The sequence below is a fragment of the Patella vulgata genome, chromosome 8 (assembly GCF_932274485.2).
Source record: "Patella vulgata chromosome 8, xgPatVulg1.2, whole genome shotgun sequence".
In the NCBI taxonomy this organism is placed as follows: Eukaryota; Metazoa; Mollusca; class Gastropoda; family Patellidae; genus Patella; species Patella vulgata.
The window spans coordinates 43915054-43942831 of record NC_065886.2 but is presented as its reverse complement, the minus strand read 5'-3'; the positions used below and the strand labels follow the sequence as shown (position 1 = coordinate 43942831).

At 36.7% G+C, this 27778-nt stretch overlaps 2 long non-coding RNA genes across 2 annotated transcripts; one reads left to right on the top strand and one right to left on the bottom strand.

Annotated features, from left to right (window-relative positions):
* Window positions 1–14870: 14870 nt before the first annotated feature.
* Window positions 14871–16990, bottom strand: LOC126830361 (uncharacterized). Its single transcript, XR_007683829.2, has 3 exons — window positions 16835–16990; window positions 16033–16232; window positions 14871–14985 (listed from the first exon to the last, which is right to left on the bottom strand). It is a non-coding gene; the product is annotated as an uncharacterized LOC126830361 (long non-coding RNA).
* Window positions 16991–25397: 8407 nt separating this feature from the next.
* Window positions 25398–26265, top strand: LOC126830360 (uncharacterized). Its single transcript, XR_007683828.2, has 2 exons — window positions 25398–25604; window positions 26045–26265. It is a non-coding gene; the product is annotated as an uncharacterized LOC126830360 (long non-coding RNA).
* The last annotated feature ends 1513 nt before the right edge of the window (window positions 26266–27778 follow it).

Below are 27778 nucleotides of genomic sequence, written 5' to 3'. Positions count from 1 at the left end.
CCATACGCTGAACAGCAAAATATCCCGATAATAATTGTTATCGCTTACGTTCGGGAGGAAACGTGTACGTTTGGGAGGAATTACAGGAAATCATTTCGAAATCAATGTGACCTATGTGACAAAATTAAAATGTGAATGCATAATGACACACAGGAGTCATCCCTGCATACAGTGTTCTCGATGGACACTGTTTCAGAAATATCTAATGACAGGTTGGCTCTAATTTCATCCGAAATTGTCTAAAATCCATACTACTAATATATTGTCATGACAAGTTTAGGATCTCTTGTGTCATATTGCAATATCAACATGCACCTATGTACTATTAACAATGGTTTATTGAGTGTTAATAGAAATGAAATTTAACGTCCTACTGTTCTGCTCCTATACTGGGCTAATGAAGACGGGCATACGCCATGCAGTGTGCTCTGAGGGAAATTTTGCCCTGGCAGCGGCACTATCGCCTACTCTTATATCGAATTCCAACTGCCAGGCGGTCTTTTACGTGCATTCCAATATATACACGGGACCTCGGTTTTTCGTCTCATCCGAAGGACTAGACAGCTGTCCTTATCAGGCCGTCCGTTCTGCACCACTGACAAGGGGAAACCACTCGGAAAATCCCGATGAACTTTCTCGGCCAATGCAGGGATCGAACACGGTTAGTGGATGAGAGATTCATTTCCTTATTTCACACAGTTGAAAGCTGTAAAAAAGGTCTGTCAAATACATAATGAAATCACATGTGTTAATCAATTGTTCATAAGTTTAATTACATTAATTTACAATAATATTATACAATTAATAAAATATATTTATATAAAGGAAAAGTAGATCAAGGCTCTTCCAAATCATATAGTAAAGAAGGCATAGTCAACTGATAGACTATCGCCATTCAAGAGACGACTACCGTGAAGATCTTTTCACTTTGAGTGAAGCCTGCATCATAACAGGCCCGCGGCTGCACAGCGCAGCCGACGCTTACGGTTGGCACCCGGAAACACTAACTTGATTTGATATGTGTTGCTTATTTGTAATACTGTCTAAAGATTGTCTTGCCGGTTTCGTTTTGTGTGTAGTGCGGTCCTCCTACATTTACTAATAGAGCCCATCGGATGTTGTTTCTTGATTTAGTTTAATATAAACCGAAATGAGAGTAATTGCATTTTGTTTCGATACTGATGGACAGTAACATAGGTATTATTCCGCACCTATAAAAAGGCCATAAATATCTGATTGTTTGAACAATTGTATTCCTGTGATAATCGTCGAGTTTTGACCAAGTCTTTGTACAGTTGCGTATTTCTGTGTTCAACTTGAGTTTTTAACGGCGAAGCACTGGTAATTTTCTTCTGGCGATATTCCCGTAGTCGTCGTTTAAGCAGGTCATCTTTACCGTCGTAAATATTCGCTTTCGTTCTACATTTATCCTCCTCGGTATTTGACCGATAAAAGTTTAAACGCTTTTGAATCGAACTCGTTTCCCGGTTGCACGACAAGGAACGATAACTCTGTAATCCCGTCCTAATTCTTGCTTGTCTCCCCTCCGCCTCGCCGATAGAATGCTTTCTTTTACAACCAGTCGTAATTAATTTCACCTTTTCTGTAGATCTAGACACGCCACAAGATGGAACTGGACGTGTGGATAATCGAACAGGTGACAAATAGTCGGGACTTTTTGTCCCTTTTGTGGGTGAAGCGTCGTTGGTGCTATTACTTCGTTTTATTATTTTACTTCCCATTTTAGGAACTGCCAAAAATCCATTATGTGACCGACTGCTTCTTAAAACTGGTTTCTTCATCCCAAACCCACCCAACTGCCGAGATAAACCTTCGTCGCTGTAATATCCACTGCTAGCTTCTGAACATCTACTCTCGGGTACATAGATGGCGCTGTTCAGATCTGATGACGTTGCGCGCCTGGAATTTCTAGAGGGTGTTGTTGGACAAAATGTCCGATTGTTAGTAAAATGTTGATCAATTAAAGATTCCGGGCAGTCGTTATATGTGTGGCCTCCTGTGGTACACTGACATGTGGTGTTTGTTGGGTGTTCTCTGTAGTTTTCACATGAACATGCGTCACCATGTTTAATAGCCGTTCTACACAAAGGACAGGGGGAGCTACGACTTGCGCTCGAAGGACGCGGTGGCAGGGGTCTATTTGCATTCCGGGTTCTTGGTGAAACTTTGTGCTTTGGTAGATTATTTTCATTTGCTGTCATTTTATCAAGATGGCCGCTTTTATCGTCTGTGTCAAGCTTTTGAATCAAGGAAACAACGGCGTAAGCAACTTGACCGGGACTGTTAGTCGTCCTCATGGATGGAATTTCATCGTAGATATGATAACTCTCTTGATTGGATACGCCATCTTTGATTGTATACAGTTGTTTGAAATTGTTTAGATCGTCTACACTGGGTGGCGCTTTTCCTGGTACCGACTGTCGGCGACATTTCTTCTTAATCCATTTAATCATGGTAGCCATCTCTAAGATTTTTTCTGGTTTACCTGGAATTATAAAATAATATAATAACTTTACCGTCGTTACTATAATCAAATTACACAATTTAACATTTTAAATTAGTACCATCAGTCCGAATTACCATTTACGATTTCGTCGACGATATTTCATACACACACTCCATCGCCCCTGGTTGCCTTGTCGCAGCTGCGAAAATTTTATGTCCATCTCAAACCTTTTTAGAGCTATTTTGTGTCCCCTCCCCTTCATCCGAACCCGGTTTGCCAAAACATTACAAAGCTATTTGCAACTAATAAAACAATTACTATTAATTTCCTATCATAGACTTATCAACGAAATCTAAACACTTACTATCTATATCGAGTTCTTTCTAGCTTGATGCTTTACTAAGAAATGAAGTCAATCTCACAATGTGAGAATTTATATTGCAAATAGGGTGTTAAGAAATGGAGCAGTTTATTTCATCAACATGTGACGTTACCCGACGTTCTGACACAACATTTTAATCTACTCAAAGATTGGGCGCTTTAATCAAGTTGAAAAGAGCAATATTAATATCTATCATTAGTTTACACTTTCACACTGACATTACTCAACTCAATCAATCAACCGTGGTGTGACACCTTAACACTCAACACAGTCTCAGTCGAAAATAAAATACTCTGAGTAGTTTTATATTGAGAGGCAATTACATTTAGTCACATACACTTGATATGTTTAATTGATATTTTTTTAATGGTCTCGGAGTCTAGACTAAACACGACATTTGATTTGTCTTCAAATCGGAAGTACTACAGAAGATGGCGAAAGTGTTGGTACACATGCAGGTCACCATAGATTTTCGCTTTGAGTTTAATCCTCGTCCCTATGACCCAGTGGCGGATTCGGATGTCGCGGACCCTCTTAAATGACAGTATAAAAAATTCATTTATTATTCTGTTTCTTTGATAGGTTTAAATTTTGACTCTTTTTTAGTTGCGGTGATATAACTGATAAAATTGAATGTTATGTTGGGATCTAAGTATCAGAGAGAAATGGGGTTTAACGTCCACTCGACACAAACTAGGTCATTTCGGGACAAAGACATATATGGTTCAATTTTATTTCAATAATTCGCTTGCGCGTGTCTTTAGCAGTGGGAGGAAACCAGGGGTCCGGAAAAACCCCACGAGGTTGCACAGACGACCCTACTCCTTGTCATGTACATCCGGGGAATCGAAACGACCCAGGTTGGCTCAATGACAGGCGGTATAATACAACGCGCACACGGTAACAATTCGGCAGTTCAACCCCCTCCAATTATGGAATAAATTTCTTTATACTTTATTAGCAATATTAAAGGGGCATTAGATAAGATTAGATAAATAGATAATAGAAAGAGGATATGCTGACAATTTCAGTCAAATTGCTTCACTCTGAACCGAGCGTTTCAATTACCACCGTTGGTACGATAACAAAGCCTCGATTATCCATTACAAAACGTATTCAAATCCACTAAATATTGCAGGCCAACGAAGGCACCGGGACTTGATTATGGCCTGGATAAGTTAATTAATGTCTAATTAATAATTTAGATAACATTTCAGGCCTAAAGAAAGACCTACAATAGGAAGGTTTAGCTCTTGCCAAATACATGTACATGTTTAAGTCTTAAATTTCATAAGCTGTTTTTCTTCTTAATTAAATTTTCTTTTTTCGAGTTTGTATTCATGCAGGACTAAAGAAAGACCTACAATAGAAAGTTTTAGCTCTTTCATAATATATGTACATGTTGAAGTCTTGAAGTTCATAAGCTGTTTTTCTTCTTAATTAAATTTTCTTTTTTAGGGTTTGTATTCATGCACGAAAATGATATATTTTAATTAATTTTTATTCATGAACGGAAACAATATATTTAAATAGTGTTTATTCATGCCCGAAAATAATTTAAATAGTGTTTATTCATGCACGAAAATAATATATTTAATTAGCGTTTATTTTCTATTTTAGGAGTGTATGCGGTATTTCTATGAAAATGTCATTTTTTGCCGTTTGCCGCCAGCGTTACCTTTCAATGTTATGGGGGTTTTTTTTCAAAGATATTTCAAATTTTATCTGGATTGGCAACCACAGAATGTCATTAACTTTCATATTATTTGAAAAACATTATTGCCTCATTATAAAATAATACTAAAAAATAATAATATATCAGCATTTATAAATACAATAATTGTAAAGTTACTGATACGTTGGTTCTAGAGTTATCACTAGATATTTATTTCACAGGGGATTTCTGGACAGAAATATTTTGAGAGATATTCCATAAAGAAATCGATAATAACATATTACGAAACGAATAATATTTAGTTTTATTCTGACCAAGAAAAGCTAAGCTAAGATTATCCCATATAGCATTATTGGTGGGGTTAGGAGGCCGACGTGGTTAATGCGTGCGCTTTTGTTCATAAGGTCTGTCATTTAGTCAACTTGCACAATTTCGATCGAAAGCTTGTCAATGATATGGAGTAGGATCGCCTAACCAACCTCGTGGGTTTTTAACAGATCCTTCGGTTTTCTCCCACTGTTAAAGACCCCTACACGCAAGCGAGCAATCAAAATAAAATGGTACTATCTGCTAGTCCCTAAATTACCCAGTCTGTGTCGAGTCAATAATTACTATAAACTGAGATAATAAATCAGTCAAAATAAGAAAGATAATACATCGTAAACATCAAAATGATAGTGAATATGGCACTAATTGGGGGAAAATTGATCTGGTATAATTTAGTCGTAAAACAAGCGACAAAACTATGTGAAACACGCAAATAAATGAATGGTGTTTAAAGTTAATTTCGTCAACTTTTTGTTCGATCAAATTCAGACTATAATTCTTCAACATATATGGGGATTTAAACCCCACTTTCACTTTGTGTGATATCGTAGACAAACCTTGAGTTTAGTAAATTCAACACAAGCGCGGTAATTTTTGCTTTGAGAGGAAACCGGAATAGTACCTAGAGTAAACCCACGATGTTGAGAAAGCGTCCCAATTCCAAATACTGCACATATGCTCAGACAAGGGATAAACCCACGACCACAGACGTGGGGTGACTGTCGAGCTAAAGCCCGAAGCGCGACACTGCATACCACAATTGGGATGGCAGTGAGAAGGGAATCTACACGGACATCGGCTTCTTTTCTTTGAAATCTAACAGCCAGGAATCGTGTAAAAGATCGTAGATTCGTTTTGACACTCACCCAGATTCGAACCCGAGATGTTTTAGTCGAGAGCTAGTGCTCTACCATGTTTCCCCAAATAAATGAGCATTGAGATGAGATATATAATAAAGAGATTGAACATCCTGTCATACGGATGGAATTCCATTATTTCGTAAAGTCCTTATATTTTTCTGGGGGGTTGGATGGCTGAATGGTTAGCACGTGCGTGCTGTATCATAAAGTTTGTCATTGAGTCAACTGGCGTGGTTTCGAATCCCCGGTTGTACGTGACAAGGAGTAGAGTCGCCTGTCCAACTTCGTGGGTTTTCTCCGGGTCCTCCGGTTTCCCCCCACTGCTAAAGACTCCTACGCGCAAGCGAAATATGGAAATAAAATTGAACCATATGTTAGTCCCGAAATGACCTAGTTTGTGTCGAGTGGGCGTTAAACCCCATCTCTCTATATATATATATTTTTATGTTGGCAATATCACGCACATATTATGAATCATCAGACATCCATGCACAGTTGAACTTTATTACTTCATATAAATGTATCATGGTCATCAAGGGCCTCATTCGTGATAAATTGAATTCAAATATTTTTAGAATACTGGTAGTTGACTGGCTGAGCCCTAAACTTTTAGAGCTTGGCCAATGAAACAGCGGAATTCTCAAAATATTTTGATTTAAATTTTCTGGTCTACAGATATTTTTCTGAAATTGATGTTGGATCATTAAGGATTAAAACAAGACCTAATTTTTGTAAATAGGGCTCTGGCCTATGATTTTGTTTAAAAGATAATGTTGGGTGACCACTGATTAAAACAGAATCTATAGTGACGCTTAAGGACATATTGGCGATAATTTCTTAGTTTTTCTTCTCTTAATCATCTGGCAGTGATCAGTTAGCTGACTTCGTTTTTTACCGAATTGAGATATATATCACCAACATACTTGGTAGTTTTGATAAGGGAATAAGAATCTTACCTTTAACAAATTATAGCATTAGAACAATCGTCTTTAAAATCCACTGTTACTTTTCATAAGCAGAAGGACAGGCGACACCCTTTACTTAAATAATTTGAAATGTCAAATGTTGTGTGATACAAAGTCACTATAATAGTTACACACTTTCACAGCTATCCAGAGAACAGTTTTCCCGAATTTAACAGTTTTCTATTTTCCACGCGTTCAACTTGTCATTAAATGATAATTCACGGAATCGTTCGACTGTATGATATAGACATCTCACGTGGACGCCTTATCACGTGACGTAGGATAACTCCGTTATAATAACAATGCGGTAATAAAACAATGTTTTTTTGATGATGTAATAAATCTAGTAAACGCCGAGGGTTTAATACAATACGATTTATGCGAGTTGTGTTTATGCCCGGGGTCGTTACTTCTATTGTTCTAATAACACCCTCATTAGACTCTTATTTAATATTTACCGTTATAAACAACCCCTTTCTTAGAGATCAAGTTTCCTTTATTACACAAGAAACAACTACAATTTGTCTAATGACTGGGTATTGTTATCCCCCCTGATCGAATTATTGACTATGTTGATTATATCTTTGTAAATGCCGGCTTTATGTTTTTCGCACGTACATAATAAAATAAAGATATATTTCTATACGAACAGGCGTAGGCCTACCAAACAACCGCTAAGATAGTTCTATTGAGCGATATATCGGCAATATGTTATTGTACTTTAAGAAAATAGTTTGTTTTTAGCGCTGCAGCCCTAATTTGAATAAGATACTGTAATTAATGATTCACTGATGTTATTATTGACACTCTTTTGATTATATTAAAACTGGTCTTATAAGAAGACAGGAAATGTATTTCGTTCCATGAATTCTTTATTTTAGTAAAATGCAAATAAAGACCCTTTCAAAATATATTTTTATAAATTTTAGATGTTACTTCCATACATTATGGAAGTTTTTATAGACCATGAGAAATCATCTCAAAGCGTTGATGATTAAGATTAATAATATTTTGTTAAAGTCGACCGAAGCCACGGTGGCTAAGTGGGTAAGAAGCTGCCTCGCTAGCCTGGATGTCACTAGTTCGATCCCTGCTTGGCCGAGAAAGTTCATCGGGATTTTTCGGCGTGGCATACCTCTTGTCGGTGGTGCAGGAATACCGGCTGGCAAGGACAGCTGTCTAGTCGTTCAGATGGGACGGAAAACTGAGGTCCCGTGTATGCATTGGTGTGCACGTAAAAGATCCCTTGGTAGTTGGAATTCAATATAAGAGTATGCCATATTGCCGCTACCCGGGTAAACCCCATTTCATTTCATTTCTTATCTTAAAAACAACCAAAGAATACATCTATCAAAAATGTACTTGCCTTCCAAAAAGTTGTTCAATTAGCTTTTCCCCAGCTGAAGTGGGGATCACGTGGCTTAGTGGGTAAGACGCTGGCTCGCTAGCCTGGAGGTCGGGTGTTCGATCCCTGCATTGGCCGAGAAAGTTCATCCAGATTTTCCGGCGTGGTTCCCCCTTGTCAGTGATGCAGGACGGAGGTCCTGGCAAGGGCAGCTGTCTAGTCCTTCGGATGATACGAAAAACCGAGGTCCCGTGTATACATTGGAATGCACGTAAAAGATCCCTTGGCAGTTGGAATTCGATATAAGAGTAGGCGATAGTGCCGCTGCCCGGGCAAAATTTCCCTCATAGCACACTGTATGGCGTATGCCCGTCTTCATTAGCCCAGCATAGGAGCAGAACAGTAGGACGTTAAACCCCATTTCATTTCCCAGCTGAAGTGGTGGATGGGTAAGTGTAAACCTATACGTTAATGCTATGGCGGAGATTTACTGACTGCCATGAAGAAGTTTTTTTTATCATATTTAGACATTTTTAATAATAATTAAACAAATAATTTCTATTTTCATCATTTTTAAAACTAAGAAACAGATAATTGGATGTAAGCTGCCTATAGAGGAAGTAATCGAAACCCACTCCATCAAATTATTTTAACAAGTTTTGCAGAAATATTCGGAAAATAAGGATTCAAAAATATTCAATCAAAAACATAGATAAAGACAGCCTAATATGATAACCTAATGAAAAATTATATTGTAGAAATATTAGGAAAATAAGAAATAAAAAAAATATCCAATCAAAGTATATAGACACAAACAGTCTAATACTCTAATAGATATGAAGCTGGAGCCATCACATAGTTTTAAAATGTATTTCAGACATTTTGAAAATAAGATTCAAAAAAGTTATCAAATCAAAGCTTATAAGACAAACGCCGACCCGGTAAACCTAAATGCAAACCGAGTAATTATTAATGGATTATCGTTTATTGTATTTTCTAATCTCTCATCAGTTCCTTGAGTAGATATCAGACGGGATAAGACCATGAAAGATAAAGATTAAGATTATCTCAATCGATAAAACACTGATAATCTCATCTATCTTCACGAACACCGAAAATAAACGGCAGACACGGGCTTATAAACTTTAAGTCGCTGATATTTTATATAGTATACCACTTTTAAAGAGATTAAGGATCAGCTTCGACGTGAAATATCTGTCCTGGGTAAGATATTGGAGATATCTGATTTATTTAAGATTACATCACTACACTTCATTTTGATAAAAGCTTTTATCCTTACAATACCGACGCTGTACAGCACAGTAGATGATATAGGATGCCCCCCCCCCCTCTTCACTTGATTTGATATTTGTTGTTTATTTCTTGCAATCTGTTTGTGATTTGTCCTGCCGGTAAGTTTGTCTTGTCGGTTTTGTTACGCACTTACCAATAAGTAACAAATCTCATCCATACAGGTGTAAATACCCCCAGGCGTTTTATAGGCTGATTTTTTTTTACATACGCTGAATCTCTGTGATTTTGTTTAATATAAAATATTGCATTAGGTTGATCTGACCGTTATTTCAATTATTGACGTCTTTAACTCTATACTCCGGGTTCCCAACCTCGAGCTTGCGGAGCACTTTTTATTAGGTTGTGGCAGACAACGCTGAAACTTTTGTAAAAAAAAATAAAAAAAATGCTGTTTTCATGAAAAGCATATAAATCTCTGACCTATACACCCCTTGCCACATTGCCAATCGGCTTTCCTCTCTCATGATTCGTTTCTTTATTCTCTCATTACAACATTTTGATCTGTAAATAATGACGATGTTTCATAGTAAATTGTGACATTGATCTTCGAAGGGTTGCGATCAGATCATGGTTTCTTGAAATGGGTCGAAACCAACAAATGGTTGGGAATCATTTTTTTATACAATTAAATTTTGTTTCGAAGGGTTATGCGGGAGTCTGTTTATTTACTAACTTTATTTTTATTTCCTGGTACTAGCATCATACATGGGACTAATCATCTCGCTCGTGCGCCGCGGCGGCACACTGAGTAAGGCTTTGGATCGCTAACCTGGAGGTTCGTACATGCTTTCCCCTTGTCAGTGGCGCAAAATGGATACCCTGGCAAGGGGTAACGTATGGGCATTCAGATGGGTCGAAAAACCAAGGTCCTGTGCAGATAAAAGAACCCTTGGCAGTTGCATTCGATATAAGAGTAGGCCGTAGCACACTGAATGGAGAATGCCCGACTGCATTAGCCCACTCCTTTGCAAAGCAGTAGGACGTTAAACCCACTTCATTTCGTTTCGTTCTCTTTTCTCATCACTTCCCATCTTTTGAATAGTTCATATGTGACCAGAATCTACTGGAAACCACGTATTTGTTAGATATAGTCGAACTAGTTTGGTTTAATGTGGCGTCACAAAATGGTTATAGCCCAACAATGCTTTTATCTATAGACGTAACAATTTCAGCAAAGACAGGTTTTTATTTATACAAAAAGAGAAGTGGTATCAGGTGTTTTGAGACATGTATGAATACAATATAATTAATGGCACTGTTAAATTATTTGATTTTAATTATACAATTATACATGTAATTATTGTATATTATATTGTTCATATAGTAGACATTTATATACTGTTTTATTCATATTAAACGGAATCTCCCGGCATATTAAAGAATTTACATACTAAATACCTATAATGTTCTAAATTCTTACTTAAGATAATTAGATATTGTTTAGAACAAACAGTTTACGGAAAGAAAGGCATACTTATTTCGATAAAACGATTTAATTTTATGCTAAAGGAGCTTTAATTACTATTCTTTGGCACATAGAGATGGACACAAATGGGTCGCAACGCATATTACATTTAATCGTTTCTGTTGTTACTGTAATTTCTAATTAGTTATGTTCAGCGAAATACGTGAACAGTTCAAATTGAATGACAGTCTTTGGCGTCTGGTTATTCCAGTCTACACCGGGTGTATTCTCATGTGGGATATTAGCCTCGTTCCTCGAGTCGCTTCATTACAAACCAATCTGGCACGCAATTCATGTGCCACTTTTAAAATTTTCATTTTTTCTTAAATATTGGATATCAGAAGCCCAACCTTTCACGGTTAGATCACAGCATTAATACTGATCTAAATTGACCAATAAGCCTTGTTTGCAATGTCCAAGACTATGGATGATATTGAGTTAGAGCCTTTTCTCTTTTAATGGAAGGACGTTAAACCCCATTTCATTTCATTTCTTTTAATGAAAGGCATATTTACAGAAATTATAGCTGTGTTTAACAACACAATTCGTTATGGACACAAACGCTGAGGTTATGGGCGATTTGTCAATGGGAGTAAGGCTACGATAATCGCGTTAACGAGTATTACCGACTCTTTCACGTTTTTACTCTCGGTCACCCAGAACCTCCTTGTCTTCATCGCGTGGAGGGTCTGGGTCCCATTGCCCATGCGTAACCGAGAGTTGTTTTTTTATGTGGTTGATTATCTAGTAAATTTCGCCAAGTCAAGTAAGAGTTGCACCCCTTACCGAAATAAATCACATAATTCATGCATTATTATCAACAAACATGAATCGTGACGACGAGTTAGGATTAATAAAAAAACATAGATATTGTCCATGAAGAGAGAAATTTTACAATAAAAAATTAAGAGTGTTGGATATTGATGCTAATATATTCTCTGAAATGGCAATTCTTAAATTAATTTTATCGGCGTCGATATCTTGTTTTAGGACTCGTTACCTCCCATGATAATGTAAAAGACAGGATAATCTTGCCAACGACCTAATTATTCTCAAATGTTGTCAAACCATCTAGACTAATATTCATAGAATATTTGACTGAATGATAGAGACTATCACGTTTTGTGTTTCGGCAAACTGATCAGCTGTAAATATTGGCTTGGCCGCCATTTCATTTATGGGGATGACAACGGGCGAATTAATTAGCACTCGATATTAAATTATTAAGAATAAAAAGTGTTTAAAGTATATCTGGATAAATAAATACAGTACATCATATTTCGTGGTAACGGATATATAAAATAGTACGCTATGACTTGAGTAAATGGCCCCAATTTCAAACTGTGCTGATTTATATCCCCATTTTGACTTACTTTGGCGCCTCACGCGGGTTTGAAAAACACAGTGTGTCGAGCCGCTCGGATTGGACAATAAGGAGATACTGGGGTATACATAACGTTGCTTAGAAGATGTTTCATACAGGTTTAGAGTATCAGGTACTGCGTCCAATAGCAAGGTGAGAGGATTTAGTTGTGATTAAATTCCGAAGGAAAGATCACATTCATTTTTGTACCCCCCCCCCCCCTCCACCCCTCCTTTAATTTACAAGGAAAAGTGTGTTATGTGGCTTTTATCAGCGATTATATAATTCTATAGTTAATTAATCATTTATTAGGACCCACAAATTTCATGGTTACGATGATCATAGTTATACTCCCCATAGCCCGAGGTATGGCGTATGCCAGTCTTAATTATACCCGTTGTCTTCATTATAACCGTTGTTGAAGAAAACTAGGACGTTAAACCCCATTCCATTTTCCTTAATAAACAGTAGTATACGTTGGATTGCTTCTATTCTTTGTATTAATGTATGTATGTTTGGAATCTGCAAATATAATTGAATAGAAATATGTTTATTGTCTCTTCGTATTACAAACTTTATACTATTTAGCTGTTTTGACCAAAATGATTCTATGCGTTTACAGACAAGAAAGTAACTACAACTACTACAACTACAACAATTACAACTACAATTACTACTATTACAGCTTATGAATTACATTATGATAAAATACTCACCGTGTTCATGTCTGTCCACTGGTGTCCTCACGTTTCCAACATCTTGGTAATATTCACCCATATTCGTGGTTTCGTACATTGCAGAATCTTCAAAGCCGTAATTCTGGTGCGTTTGTGGATGTTTGGTATGGTGATCAGTATTATCAGTAGATGATGACCGCACTTCGTCGTAAGTTGAATCTGTATCATTAGTTTTAATGGTATCCATATTTAGATTATCGTATGGGGATGGTTCTTCTACATAGCCACCAACATTGAAGAAAATAAAATGAAATTTATTTTGAAAACAGAGAGAGAAACAGACAGAGAAAAATGGAGGCGTGTACCCATTGTCGTGTTTGTAAAAGGACCCTTGACAGTTGGAAATAAGAGTAGGGGTGTGACGTCCTACCTTTCAGCCCGATCGAGCTAATAAAGACGGACATACGGTGTGCTATGAGGCTAATCATTAGCTCACACAGCTGTGTTACGACCTATTTATCATGCAACTGACAAAGGGGGGCCACACCGGTACATCTCGAGGACATCTTTCGGAAAACACTGGGATCGAACCCCAGGTCTTTTGATTAGCAAACCAACACCATATAACATGAACCACCAAGAGTCTAAAGGCATGCATGATCAAATTGGTCCAGTTTTTCTCGGAAACCAGGTGATAACCGTCACTTTTATCATTTTAACGATACTAAATATAAAGAGGAGGGTGGGGGAGTTACATAAATAAAAAAAATTCAACCTTCGCTGGTCTTTCGTTGTTTTAATTTCCGTACCAAAGTTACAACAACCGTAATGATTATAACAATGAATACAAGGGCTCCAACACCAACTGCTAGCATAAGGATTATGTGGGATGTTTCTGATGTTTGTGGTATAGCAGATTCTACTGAAAAAAATGTTAAAACTGTATTCCTATTCTGAAATTCATCGTTAGCCCGAAATCAACAGGGTTTATTCTGTCCGTTACAACTTCCAGTCTCTATCACGTTATAAGAAAGACAATCATCTGATTAAAACGCAGATCCTATTTCGGTTGATTGGTTAATCAAATGTCTGACACCATAAGAGTCAAAATCCGCTCATATGACCTTTGGTGCGACCTCCTATTACAACTGGTCAGATTTTCATGTAGTAGAGGCCATCGAAAGTATATAAAAAAAAACTACACGAAATATAGATCCATATGATTCGTCTTCCATGACCCCAATACTTGCTTCACATCAAATTCGAAACAAAAATCAGTCAATAACTATAGATTTAATGGCGTTATCTGTAAATCGCATTGTCAGAATGAGAAGGGAAATAACTCCAAAACGAAAAATGAGGACAATTTTCTCATTATGCCTCAAAAATGAAAGAGGGATAACTCTGGAACAAAAAGTCGTAAAACGCCGAAATTCGATAGCAATCGTCCACTTGAGGTCTGCAATGAACCCAAGGACAGGGGCGACGACTATATACACCCACATCATGGCAATTATGATATAAGTAACAACTATTAAAGTCTCTAAGCGTCATTTGTATCTTTCGGAAATTCATTTATTATTTTTAAAACATTTAATTAAAAAACGAAACCAAAATATTAAAGGTGGATAATCTCTCGGCTTTAAATCCGTCTACTCTCTCCGTCGGTATCATAGTTTGATCGATTAGCAAAGTGTCCGTACCAAAGCAAAATGTGCGCACTATGTTTCCCAAAAACAAAAGGTGCACACTAGAGATTCCATAAAAAGGAGCGTGCCAGGGATTTAAAAGATACAAAATCTTATCTAAATGTCCTACTGATCTGAATTATTATTCGACTTTAATGTAATTCCGTTGTACGGTATTAGTCTAATATCAGAGAAATTGCACAAATAATTTATTAAGTCCGTCTTCATTAGGGATGAAGTAGATATTCTTAAACATATTCTTAAAACATTTTGGCAACATCTTTAAACACTTACCGCTCGTTCGTCCGTATGTCGCGTTAAAACCCGTTCTTGTACCAGTGCCGTCAGTGTGGAATATAACATACAGAAATTTTGACGTAGCAACTATAGGTGGCGGTAATGTGTCACCACAATACTGACCGATTAACGGAGCATTGTCATTCATTCCATCATATACCTGGTATAAATCAAACAAAATGAAATGAATACAAATTTTATTCTGGGCTTTTAATAATCATGCACCCCCCCCCCCCCGCACATTTTCTTTTCAGCTATGTATTTATGTTCAAATATAAATGACAACATTCCATTTTACTTGTTATAACATTTCTATCGGATAAGCTCAATTGATTATAGCGTACATGATCACACTGCCACCAATAACACCACTTTAAGTCAATGCAAGTCATTTAATTAGTTTTTAATCATACTAATTGGAGAATATAGGCATATTCATTTTGAAATTCTAACAGCTTAAAGGGACCCTCCCGATTTTAACAGAATCTCAGAAAAAAAAATAGATGAATGGTGAATTTACTTGGTCTGAAAACTTCAGCTCAAAATATTGAGTCGTTTGGACGTGAACGCCAAAACCGCTTCTCCGGACACGTAACCGTCTTAAGGTTTGGGGGTCAAGGTTTCGGGTGACCTGATAATCTATCGCTGTTCCTTTAGAAGTATATACAGTGCATGACCCACGAGCTGTAGGCCTTCTTAATAATGAAAGGTAAATTTCACCTACATGTAACTTTTATAAAATAAAAGTCTGGTTTTAACACAAAATTAAGCAGTTTTATTCTCAAAAATACAATCTGATTAAAACACAGATCTTATTTCGTTTCGTTTTTTATAGTTCAAAATTTCGATTTTCGAAGAGTCGTTATATAACCCGCTCTCTGGTTTATGTGAGGGATTAGCCAATGAAACGGTCTGTTACGGCGAGTTCTTGGCGTGCGATGCACAGAACTGTTGGTAAACCACCAGAAACGTCAACGGTTATTGATTAATCAATGTCTGACGTCACAGGGTCAAAGGCCGCTCGTATGACCCTTGACACGACCTTTCACTGCAACCGGTCAGATCTTCATGTAGCGTAGGCCATCGAAACGAAATATAGATCTGTATTTTAATCAGAATGTTGGCTTTTATAAATTAATAACAGTATTGCTTCTTTAAATTTTCTTTTTGATATGGACTGTGTCATATTGACCATAATATTCCCTACCTTAATATAATCAAGTGTACATCCAGTGTTGTTCTGTAGATCTATGTCAATTATAGTAAATCGACCAACTTCATCATCCGCCGCTACGATCGTCCATCGACAATCTACAAAATTCTCATATTCACCGTCTCCATCTACATCAAAAGACGTTATTTCACCTTGCGTATCATTCAAGTAACCACCACAGCCCCGATTTTTGTCTGTTGGGATATAATCGTATTAGCTATGTTAATGAGAGCTGGTGATATTGGGGGTTACAGATATATCGGGGAGGTCTTGCTGTATAGACACTAAACACACAGAACGTCCGTGTTATAAATAGAGTTTAACGTCTTACTTTTCTGCACCAACTGGGTATCACGGATATTTTGTCCCTTAACGGTGATGGGGTCTTTAACGTACTGTACATGGAAGCGCGGGGTTTTATCCCTTAGGACGACTATCTGACTAGCGGAAAAATTCCGAGGAACTTTCCGGCAAGGTGTGTAGCGTTAGTATATAAAAGAATAAATGTATATGTTCTGGTGGAACCAACACTGTACTTTAAATGTTTCGCAATGAATGCGAGTGGGGTGAATTTAAAGTTTCCCCCCTTTACAAGGCAAATTGTAAAACTAGTCATTTATTAGAATGCAAAGAAATGAATTTTATTAATAACTATGAACCCTCCTTAAATCGGAAAATTGGTTGATTTAATAATAATCCTATTAGATAATAACTATCACCATTGTATTCAGAGTAGAGATCATTGCATTTACTCTTTTTTAACATATGAATAATGAAATCAGTATTAAAGACGTACCCTGTGTGGTGTAGGAAATGTTAAAACCGCGTCCTGTAATAGACCTGTCAGTTTTAAATCTGAGCACCATACTACCCAGAACGCTGATGGGTTGTGGTACCGTTGTACCACAGAAGATTCCTAGTGGTGACCCTGATGCATCGTTACCAGCGTAAACAGATAAAGAATCGAATATACATGGGGGACCTGCCAAAAAGGACAAAATGGCGTGAACTATTATTTTAATATCGGCTGGAGTTACTTTTTCTCAAAGTGTGTTCACTGACTTCTACGGGGCCTACATCTATATATAGTAAGATAGCCATGTAGGCTAAAGAGGGGAAATACGACAACACAGATAGAGAGTGCAGTTTATCTGAAAGGAAAACTTAGTCCAAATTTGTTAATAATCCTTTATGTTCTCAAGAAATCAGATCTCTATCGTGTGTTCACATAATATACCTCTGGAACAGAAAGTCATACATACTGCAAATCAACAGTGTTCATCCTTATTATCAATTAATGCACAATTATAGTTAATATAAAATCTAATTTAGTATAAGTTTACTGAGTTTTTGACGGATACAACTATCAAGCTCTGAGAGCTTATATGAAAAGGACTTCTTGTATCCCTAGTATTTTAGTGAATTGTAATTATGATAGCATAAAATGTTGAACCCAATTCGTCTTTGATTTCTATAAGCTCAAACTGAGGTATATTATACACCAAATCTATAAAACAAATAAGTTCCTTGAGTGTTTCATTAATTACTTTCAATTTCAAAACACACTGAGATAAAAAAAAATATATTATTTACCTTCTGTGTCAAATATAGTAGGATCAAATGTCAACTCAATGTATTTTTTCGGGTCGACCACGATAGTGTAAGTACAATTCAAATAGTTATAGTAACTGTAAGGATAACCTGGTGATAAAATGGTAGCATGGTCTTCTGTGAACATTACATCACATCCTGTAAAATTGAGTTATTAAAGGTCGTAGGAGAATTTCGGATTACAATTAGTTGAAAGTGGATTCAACCGTATACACCTCGGGTTGCTTTCCAGCGTCACTGATTGCACTTGTCTGTCCCATAACTCCTCAGTTATGTATATTGCTGTTGTTGTACTGAGCGTTTAACGTCCGCTTCCACCGAAGGTGATATCGCAGACAAGTTGTTTTATTTTCATTTTCTTAGGATACACGCAGGGGTCTTTCCTGTGGGGAGAAACCGAAGTACCCGGAGTAAACCCACGAGGTTGAGAAGGCGCCCCATATCTCCAAGCCACATACGCTCACACTAAGGATCGAAAACCACAGGATGAATTTATCCCGTGGACTACATTATATTTTAGACATGAATACTGCGGAATAGTAATCTGACTGACTTATCCGAACGTAAGGACGTTTTCCTGTATTCCTGTGCTATTAGGAAACGGCTGGTAATAAGTCGACGCGTATAAACACCTTTAGAAATGAAATGGTACATAACGTCCTGCTTTTCTGTGCAGACTGGGCTAACGATGACGGGCACGGGTCATATAGTGCGCTAATGGGAAAATCTCGTCAGAACAGAATTCAGACGTCCCAATGGTATGAAAAAGATTGACGCACGCGTAAAAGAACCTTTAACTGTTGGAATTTGAAATAAGAGAAGATTGCAACGCCGCTGTTCGGGCTCAGTTCTCCTCATAGCACATTGAATGGCGTATGCCCGTATTCATTAGCCCGGATTTAATAATAATCCTATTAGATAATAACTATCACCATTGTATTCAGAGTAGAGATCATTGCATTTACTCTTTTTTAACATATGAATAATGAAATCAGTATTAAAGACGTACCCTGTGTGGTGTAGGAAATGTTAAAACCGCGTCCTGTAATAGACCTGTCAGTTTTAAATCTGAGCACCATACTACCCAGAACGCTGATGGGTTGTGGTACCGTTGTACCACAGAAGATTCCTAGTGGTGACCCTGATGCATCGTTACCAGCGTAAACAGATAAAGAATCGAATATACATGGGGGACCTGCCAAAAAGGACAAAATGGCGTGAACTATTATTTTAATATCGGCTGGAGTTACTTTTTCTCAAAGTGTGTTCACTGACTTCTACGGGGCCTACATCTATATATAGTAAGATAGCCATGTAGGCTAAAGAGGGGAAATACGACAACACAGATAGAGAGTGCAGTTTATCTGAAAGGAAAACTTAGTCCAAATTTGTTAATAATCCTTTATGTTCTCAAGAAATCAGATCTCTATCGTGTGTTCACATAATATACCTCTGGAACAGAAAGTCATACATACTGCAAATCAACAGTGTTCATCCTTATTATCAATTAATGCACAATTATAGTTAATATAAAATCTAATTTAGTATAAGTTTACTGAGTTTTTGACGGATACAACTATCAAGCTCTGAGAGCTTATATGAAAAGGACTTCTTGTATCCCTAGTATTTTAGTGAATTGTAATTATGATAGCATAAAATGTTGAACCCAATTCGTCTTTGATTTCTATAAGCTCAAACTGTGGTATATTATACACCAAATCTATAAAACAAATAAGTTCCTTGAGTGTTTCATTAATTACTTTCAATTTCAAAACACACTGAGATAAAAAAAAATATATTATTTACCTTCTGTGTCAAATATAGTAGGATCAAATGTCAACTCAATGTATTTTTTCGGGTCGACCACGATAGTGTAAGTACAATTCAAATAGTTATAGTAACTGTAAGGATAACCTGGTGATAAAATGGTAGCATGGTCTTCTGTGAACATTACATCACATCCTGTAAAATTGAGTTATTAAAGGTCGTAGGAGAATTTCGGATTACAATTAGTTGAAAGTGGATTCAACCGTATACACCTCGGGTTGCTTTCCAGCGTCACTGATTGCACTTGTCTGTCCCATAACTCCTCAGTTATGTATATTGCTGTTGTTGTACTGAGCGTTTAACGTCCGCTTCCACCGAAGGTGATATCGCAGACAAGTTGTTTTATTTTCATTTTCTTAGGATACACGCAGGGGTCTTTCCTGTGGGGAGAAACCGAAGTACCCGGAGTAAACCCACGAGGTTGAGAAGGCGCCCCATATCTCCAAGCCACATACGCTCACACTAAGGATCGAAAACCACAGGATGAATTTATCCCGTGGACTACATTATATTTTAGACATGAATACTGCGGAATAGTAATCTGACTGACTTATCCGAACGTAAGGACGTTTTCCTGTATTCCTGTGCTATTAGGAAACGGCTGGTAATAAGTCGACGCGTATAAACACCTTTAGAAATGAAATGGTACATAACGTCCTGCTTTTCTGTGCAGACTGGGCTAATGATGACGGGCACGGGTCATATAGTGCGCTAATGGGAAAATCTCGTCAGAACAGAATTCAGACGTCCCAATGGTATGAAAAAGATTGACGCACGCGTAAAAGAACCTTTAACTGTTGGAATTTGAAATAAGAGAAGATTGCAACGCCGCTGTTCGGGCTCAGTTCTCCTCATAGCACATTGAATGGCGTATGCCCGTATTCATTAGCCCGGATGGAACGAACAATTAGGAGGTTAAACCCCATTTCATTTAAAAGGTTAATCACCATCCATGCCGCAAAATACAAATACATGCTAGATTTAAAGGAGCTAAATCGCGAATATTTTGGACCTAGAAATTGGCACAAATGGGTCGCAACACATATAATAATGTAATATGGATTTATATAAACTGTTTTACATTCAATCGTGTCCGTTTTACTGTGAATTGTCATCAGTTATGTTCGGCGAAATACGCCAGAAGTCTTAACCGCAAGTCAGTTTCCAGCGTCTGGTTATTCCAGTCAACACCGATATTATTTATTGCGCATGCTCTCCTAATAAGAATATGATATCACCGTTTCACATGACTTGTGGAATATATCTAGCCTCATTCTTTGAGCACCTTGTTACAAATGGCACTGAAACGCATTATGGTACACGATTCGTGTACCAATGGTAAAATGTTTATTTTGTCTTAAATATTGGATATCAGAAGCCCATCTTTTCCAGGTAAGATCACAACACCAATGCTGATTTGAATTGAAAAACAATTCGTGTTTTCAATGTCGAAGATTTTGGATGATATTGAGTTACGGACTTAGCTACTTTAAAACAGACAGAAAAATTGCAAATTATGCACTGGAAAATTGTTGAGGTGTCTACTACCCTAAAATATCGGAAATGGTATTATCGCTAACTGTAATTGTCACTTAGTAAAATAACTACAGATTTGCCCACATTTAATTGTTACAAACCCAGCCTTCTGTGGCATTACAAAAAATACCCAACTTACTGTATATCTGTTCGTATGTAGCAGTAAAACCTGTCCCCATAATACTTCTGTCTGTATGGAATGCAACATACAGGAAGTTGGATGTTGTAAATATAGGTGGTGGTAATGTGTTGCCACAGTACGTGTTGATTAACGGAGCACTGACGTTCTTTCCATCAGATACCTGATATAAGTTAAAGACAACGGTTTAAAAGGTCATGTTTATTCATAAAACCGAAACTGATAATTATAGAACTTAAACCCATCAAATTCATAATTATATCTCTGATTAAACCCAAATATAACAGTCCCTATCTTAATATAAGCATAATTACATGTACATGTACTAAATTGAGAATCTCCTTCTCGTCTTTTTTTATATCCTTTATATACGGGTAGGAGATTTTATTTATCACCCAATCCTTTACATGCACAAATAAAAAAATATAATTCTTTGCTATAGAATTCACTTTGACTGAACCTGATTACATTATGGCGTAGTGATACATCATTTTCTGACAGCAATTTAACCATTGCTAAGTCCTTTATATTGACCCAGTGTTTCCATCAAGGTCAATTAAATAAAAATAGTTCCTTTTTAATAAGAAAAAAGTTACTTTTAATAAAAAAAATGAACTGTTCTTTGCAAATAAAAAAAGTAGTTCCTTTTTGATTGACCAATATCACACAAGCGATATCTACTGTAGAATGTACTATTGGGTGATAAATGATGTTATATCAAACATTGTGTATTACACGACTACCTTTATATAATCAAAGTTACATGCTGTACTGTTCTCTAGATCTAATGATGTTATTTTAAATCTGACCAATTTATTATTCACTGCTACGATCGTCCATCTACAATCTAAGTAGTTCTCGTATTTACCATCACCATCGACATCAGGAGATGTTAATACACCTTGGAAGCTGCTCAGTGTACCGCCACAACCTATAAAAATAAATCAATAAATCAAATAAGGTCATAGATGCTAATGGGAATATGTTTAAAGGTATTAATAAGAAGTACACATTTTTACTCAGTAGGTAAAATGGTGATTAGGTAACGTACAAAGAAATAAAATAGGCATTCCCTGCACTGACCGGCTATTCTCTAAACCGGAAAACACCGAAATACACCAAAAACTACAAAAAAAACACCGAAAAACACCCACGGACACTATATACCGATAAAATTCGAAAAATTGCTATATACTGAGAAACGAACTAAATCCAGAAAAAAACACCTACCTATCAATAAAAAAAAAATAAATAGCTAAAAATAAATATAAAACCGAAATACACAAAGAAAGTACCCGAAGAACACCCACAGACACTATATACCGAAAATTTCCGAACAACTGCTCTTTACAGTATCCGTTTGGCCCGTATGAGAAAATGGCGTTAATCACAATAATTTGCCAGATCTGTCAGTTTTATCAGTGAATAACATATTACATGTACATTTGCCTGATAAGGAATAATGTCATGTTGTTCGGATGGGAAGAAAAACCGAGGTCCCGTGTACATATTGGCGTGCACATTTAAATTTCGGAATAAAAGTAGGCCGCAGTGCCGCTGTCCGGGCAAAATGTTACCCACAGCCCACTATATGGCGTATGCCCGTCTTAATTAGCCAAGTCGTTGCAGAATTGTAGGACGTTAAACCCCCATTTCATTCATATTATCAATTTACGACCTCTTAGAATGTATTTAAAAATATAATTAACTTACCGTACGTCTGTTCGTAGGAAGCCCTAAAACCACTGGCCGTTCTACTACCGTCCGTATGAAATATAACGTACATGGTGTTTGTTGTACCAATTATAGTTGGTGGTAGTGTATTGCCACAGTACGTGCCTATTAACGGAGCATTGATGGTACTTCCATCATACACCTTATAAAAGTCAAGGCATTAAAATAAATACTGGCAAAAAATATAATCACTAAGACATTTCGAGTTAATGAATTAAAACACACAGCGCAACACGACGGTGTTTTCGCTGATAATGAAAGTGATCATCGAATAATTCTGGAAAATGAACATCTACTCGAGACAAGCATCTAAGCGACCACACAAAACCATTTTTTTCTATTTAATCCTCATTTTTAAAGACACTCACAGAAATGAGGCTACAATTAAGAATGTATATGGGTTGTCCAGTGTTTTGACATGACCAAGCCTTTTAACGTCCACTCGACACAAACTACGTCATTTTGGGACTAACATATGGTTCAATTTTATTTTATTAAGGGTCTTTAGCAGTGGAAAGGAACCCAGTGGACCCAGAGAAAACCCACGAGGTTGGACAGGCGACCCTACTCCTTGTCACGTACAACCGGGGAATCGAAACCACGCCAGTTGAGTCAGTGACAGTCCTTGTGATACAAGACGCTCGCGCCAACCATTCGGCCATCAACCCACTGGCTACATAGGTTTATCTCAGTTAATAGAGACTTTTGGCAAGTGGAATTTTTCCCATCCGTATCACGTATCCGTATCGTCTCGTGATACGTTGCGTCAATGTAGTTTTAAAAGAGTCTTTTGGCAAGCGTAAATTCCTGGTCTGTATCGGGTATGGATTTTGTGTGTGACGTCATCAATGTGTGTGTATTTCTCATACGTGATACGGCACACGGATACGGCAGCACGTATCGAACAACTTTTATACGAAAAAGGTCCATATAACATTGTCGTCTTTTTACCGTCTTTTAAATTTTTTTAATAGCTCAGCGACTGTCTAGCAACTTCACTCCCTCCAGGAAAATGTAGGTTAGGTGCTTGATCATGATTAGTACTAATGGTGATCTTGGTAGATAACTGCCATCATGCTGTAATAGAACCCAGTTCAGCTCAGCGATGCATACGTACGCGACGCGAAAATCTGCCAAAACTCTAAAACTATATTGACGTAACGTATCACGTATACCATATGGATGGGAAAAATTCCACTTGCCAAGTCTCTATTGTTTTGGCAGAATTTCGCGCCGCGTACGTATGGGTAGCTGAGCCGATCTTAGTTCTATTACAGCATGATGGCAGTTATCTACCAAGATCAACATCAGTACTAGTTAAGTGCCTAGCCTACAAATTCCTTCCGGGAGTAAAGTCGCCCAACAGTCGATGAGCTATTCAAAATTTAAAGAAATTTAGTTTTGAATCTTAATTAAAATCTTCGACTGCGACTCGACAGCAATTTTTGTTTCACTAATGTATCAGAAAGTATATACCCCTTTTACAGACTTACTAGGTCCCGCCTCCCTAAATTTAGCACGTAGATCAACCAGCATGCAAACAGACAGACAGGAAAAGTATGCAAATTCGCGAAAAGCTCATCAAAAATAATGATTAAATTCCAGTCATTGTCATGGTTAAATAAAATAAAACCAAGTACGAACAATCCAAACAATTAGACAAAATTCGAAGTCCTAAAAAAACGGTATAGGCAAAATAGTGTTATAAGGCAAAATAGTGTAATCAGCACATGGACCTTCGTGTTCTAGGATACACATAGATTCATAAAAACCCCACGACACAACATTTCAGCGTCTAAAAGACGACGATGTTATACGGACTTTTTCCGTGTGCCGTAGCACGTATGAGAAATACGCACGCACTGATGACGTCACACGCAAAATCGATACGGATACGCGATACGGACCAAGAATTTACTCTTGCCAATAGTCTCTAATGTGTCACTTTAATCAACGTGTCGAAACGTTGCGTTATATTAGGGCCACCTGTACTTTAATACAGGTAACGAATCATGTCGATGATGCGCAACCATCATAGCCATAAATTGTATTACTGGCTTACACACTTCAATTAATTGATGATACAAATTTCATCTTAACACACCTTATTTAAAAATTTTGAAAAATTCAACATAATAGTTTGAAACGTCTAACGTAAACCTTTTCAAATGAAACTTCGATTTAAAAATATTTTCGAACCCTCTGGACAAGTAAAATAGGATGTAATGGATAATTTACACAACAGGTAGGACACTTAAACATCTAGTACTTAGATAGAGATATTATTTATTTTCTGGAGCTTTCAAGCCAGCAAGAGTGTTATTGTCACTTTAATGAACAGAAATGTAGTCTCTGCGTTTTTGGACAGTTACATGTACGGTTATCACCCACTAACACATTCTACAGTAGATATCACTTGTGTGGTAACTTTCATATTCTACTGAGCGATATCTCCTAGAAGATATCGCTGTACATGAATTTGATTCATACCCAAAGAATTATACTTGTAGACTTCACACAAAAATGACAATAACGGAGTTGACCATTAACGCCTCTCCAGTAGGTCTCGCATATAGAGCTCAAGAGAATAGTCCGAGTACGCAGATACTAATGACGTATTACGTAATTATTTGCACGAGGTCTTTGGTAAGCCTTTGATGTTGCAAACACGCTAGTCTAGTTCCAATTGAAATTTACAGTTTTGGTAGGACACAATTTGGTATGTAAACTAAATTTATGTTGAAAAGATAGATAAAACGCCTCTCTTTAGTTTGCCAGCTAAGTCATATATTTAAGTACATTTGTAGATTTATTAGAATGATATTTGTATGCTGCCCAAATGTAGCAAATTGGCAGCCATATTACTTCATACCCGCCATATTGATAGTAGTAGCAATTCATTTACGAAATGATGAGTTTGCCTGTCTGTTATTTCGTATGAAAACGAATTTGTATTGATAATTGATCGATGTAACTATGATTTACGTCTAAGCTGTGTCTGTGAAGTGTATAGTAATTAATGTAAACTTTGTTGGAAGTCTATTATTTGACAGTACGCAAAAAGGCCTAAATTTTAGGGACAGTCTAGTCCACGACAGATTAAGTTAAGATTTTTAGATGTTGATGTGTGTTCTTATTGTTGCTTTTGTCTCGTTGCAGCTAATATGTCTATGTTTGTACACTTGTAAGTGTATTCCATGCACCAGACAATATTGAAGTTATAATGTCATAATTTAGAACTTGAAGAATGTCTTTGCTGATGTGATGTTAAAATGATGTTATTCTGAGTCTGCAGATCAGATCTATATCTTATTGACCTGTCATATTATGAGATGGATGTTCTGAAATATTATCGTCATTAAACCTTGTCATAGAGTAAAGTTGTTCTGATGTTTGGAAACTTATTCAGCAAACCTACCGCAATTTTAGTAGTCGCAGTATGTTTAGTTAGCCGCAGCTACAATACTTTTGTATTTGTGCGTGTAAGAAAGGGTTGGGTGATAACTAAACTCTTCTACTCGTCTTTTTAATATCCAAAAATATTAACGCTCGTTTATAATGTAAAAATAAACTCGACATTATCGACTTGTGTTGATATTTTTATATCAAAAAAGCAATCTAATTAAAATATAGATCTATATTTCGTTTCGTTTTTTATACTTTCGATGGCCTACACTACATGTAGTAAAGACAAGTAAAATCGAAATTTTGAACAATAAAAACGAAACGTAATTGGATCTGTGTTTTAATCAGATTGATCAAAAAAGATTCGTAGGATATTCTCTATAATCAACCACTATGTAATAAATCCAACTATAATATTCCCTACCTTAATATAATTGTTACCTAAATAATGATATCATATCAAACACTATGTATTACACCCAACTATAATATTCCCTACCTTAATGTAATCATATCTACATGCCGTATTGTTCTCTAGATCTAATGATATTATTCTAAATTTGACCACTTGGTTAATCACGGGAATCATGGGTACTATAGTCCATCTACAATCTAAGTCGTTCTCATATTTACCATCACCATCGACATCAGGAGATGTTAATACACCTTGGGTACTGCTCAGTGTACCACCACAACCTGTAGAAATTAATCAATAAATCAAAAGAGATTAATGGGAATATGTTAAAAGGTATTAATAAGAAGTACACTTTCTTAGGCATCAGGTACAATGATGATATAGGTAAAATATAACGAAACGAAATAGGGGTTAACGTCAAATTTTCCCGAACTTACTGGGCTAATAAAGATGGGTGGTAACATATCACAAGCTAATAAAAATATACCTATATTTTAAAGTATACGGAATAAAATGGGGTTTAATGTCGTACTCTTCTGCTCAGTGAAGTGGTATCAGCTGTTCTTATACGATTAAGGCATTAAGAATATTCTGCCTTGTGCACGAAACCAGTGACTATATATAGTTTCTAGTACTTGTCCAGAGCTTTAAATACAAAACTACAATACAAAAAGATTTTGAGTGGTATCAGCTGCGACGGGGAAACTTCGCCGGATGAGTAATGATTGCCGAATTGAACATGGGGCTCTTGAAATGGGGTTTAGTGTCCTACTTTCTCTGTAACGATTGAGGTAATGAAGAGGGGGGATATAGGGTATAATTTATTATTATTATTATTACAGCATATTTAAAGTGCGCCCTTTCATACCGTGTGTTCTGGGACACTTTACAAAGTGACAATGTAATCATGAAAAAACAAGATTATGGTCATGTAACCTGCTGTTTACCCAGAGTTAGTTAAAAGCTTTTTTAAATAAATGTGTTTTATAAAGAAAATAGAAATTTGCAATTTATTAAACTAAATGGTAGATTATTCCATAAAACAGGGGCCTGAAAACTAAATTTAGGTCGTT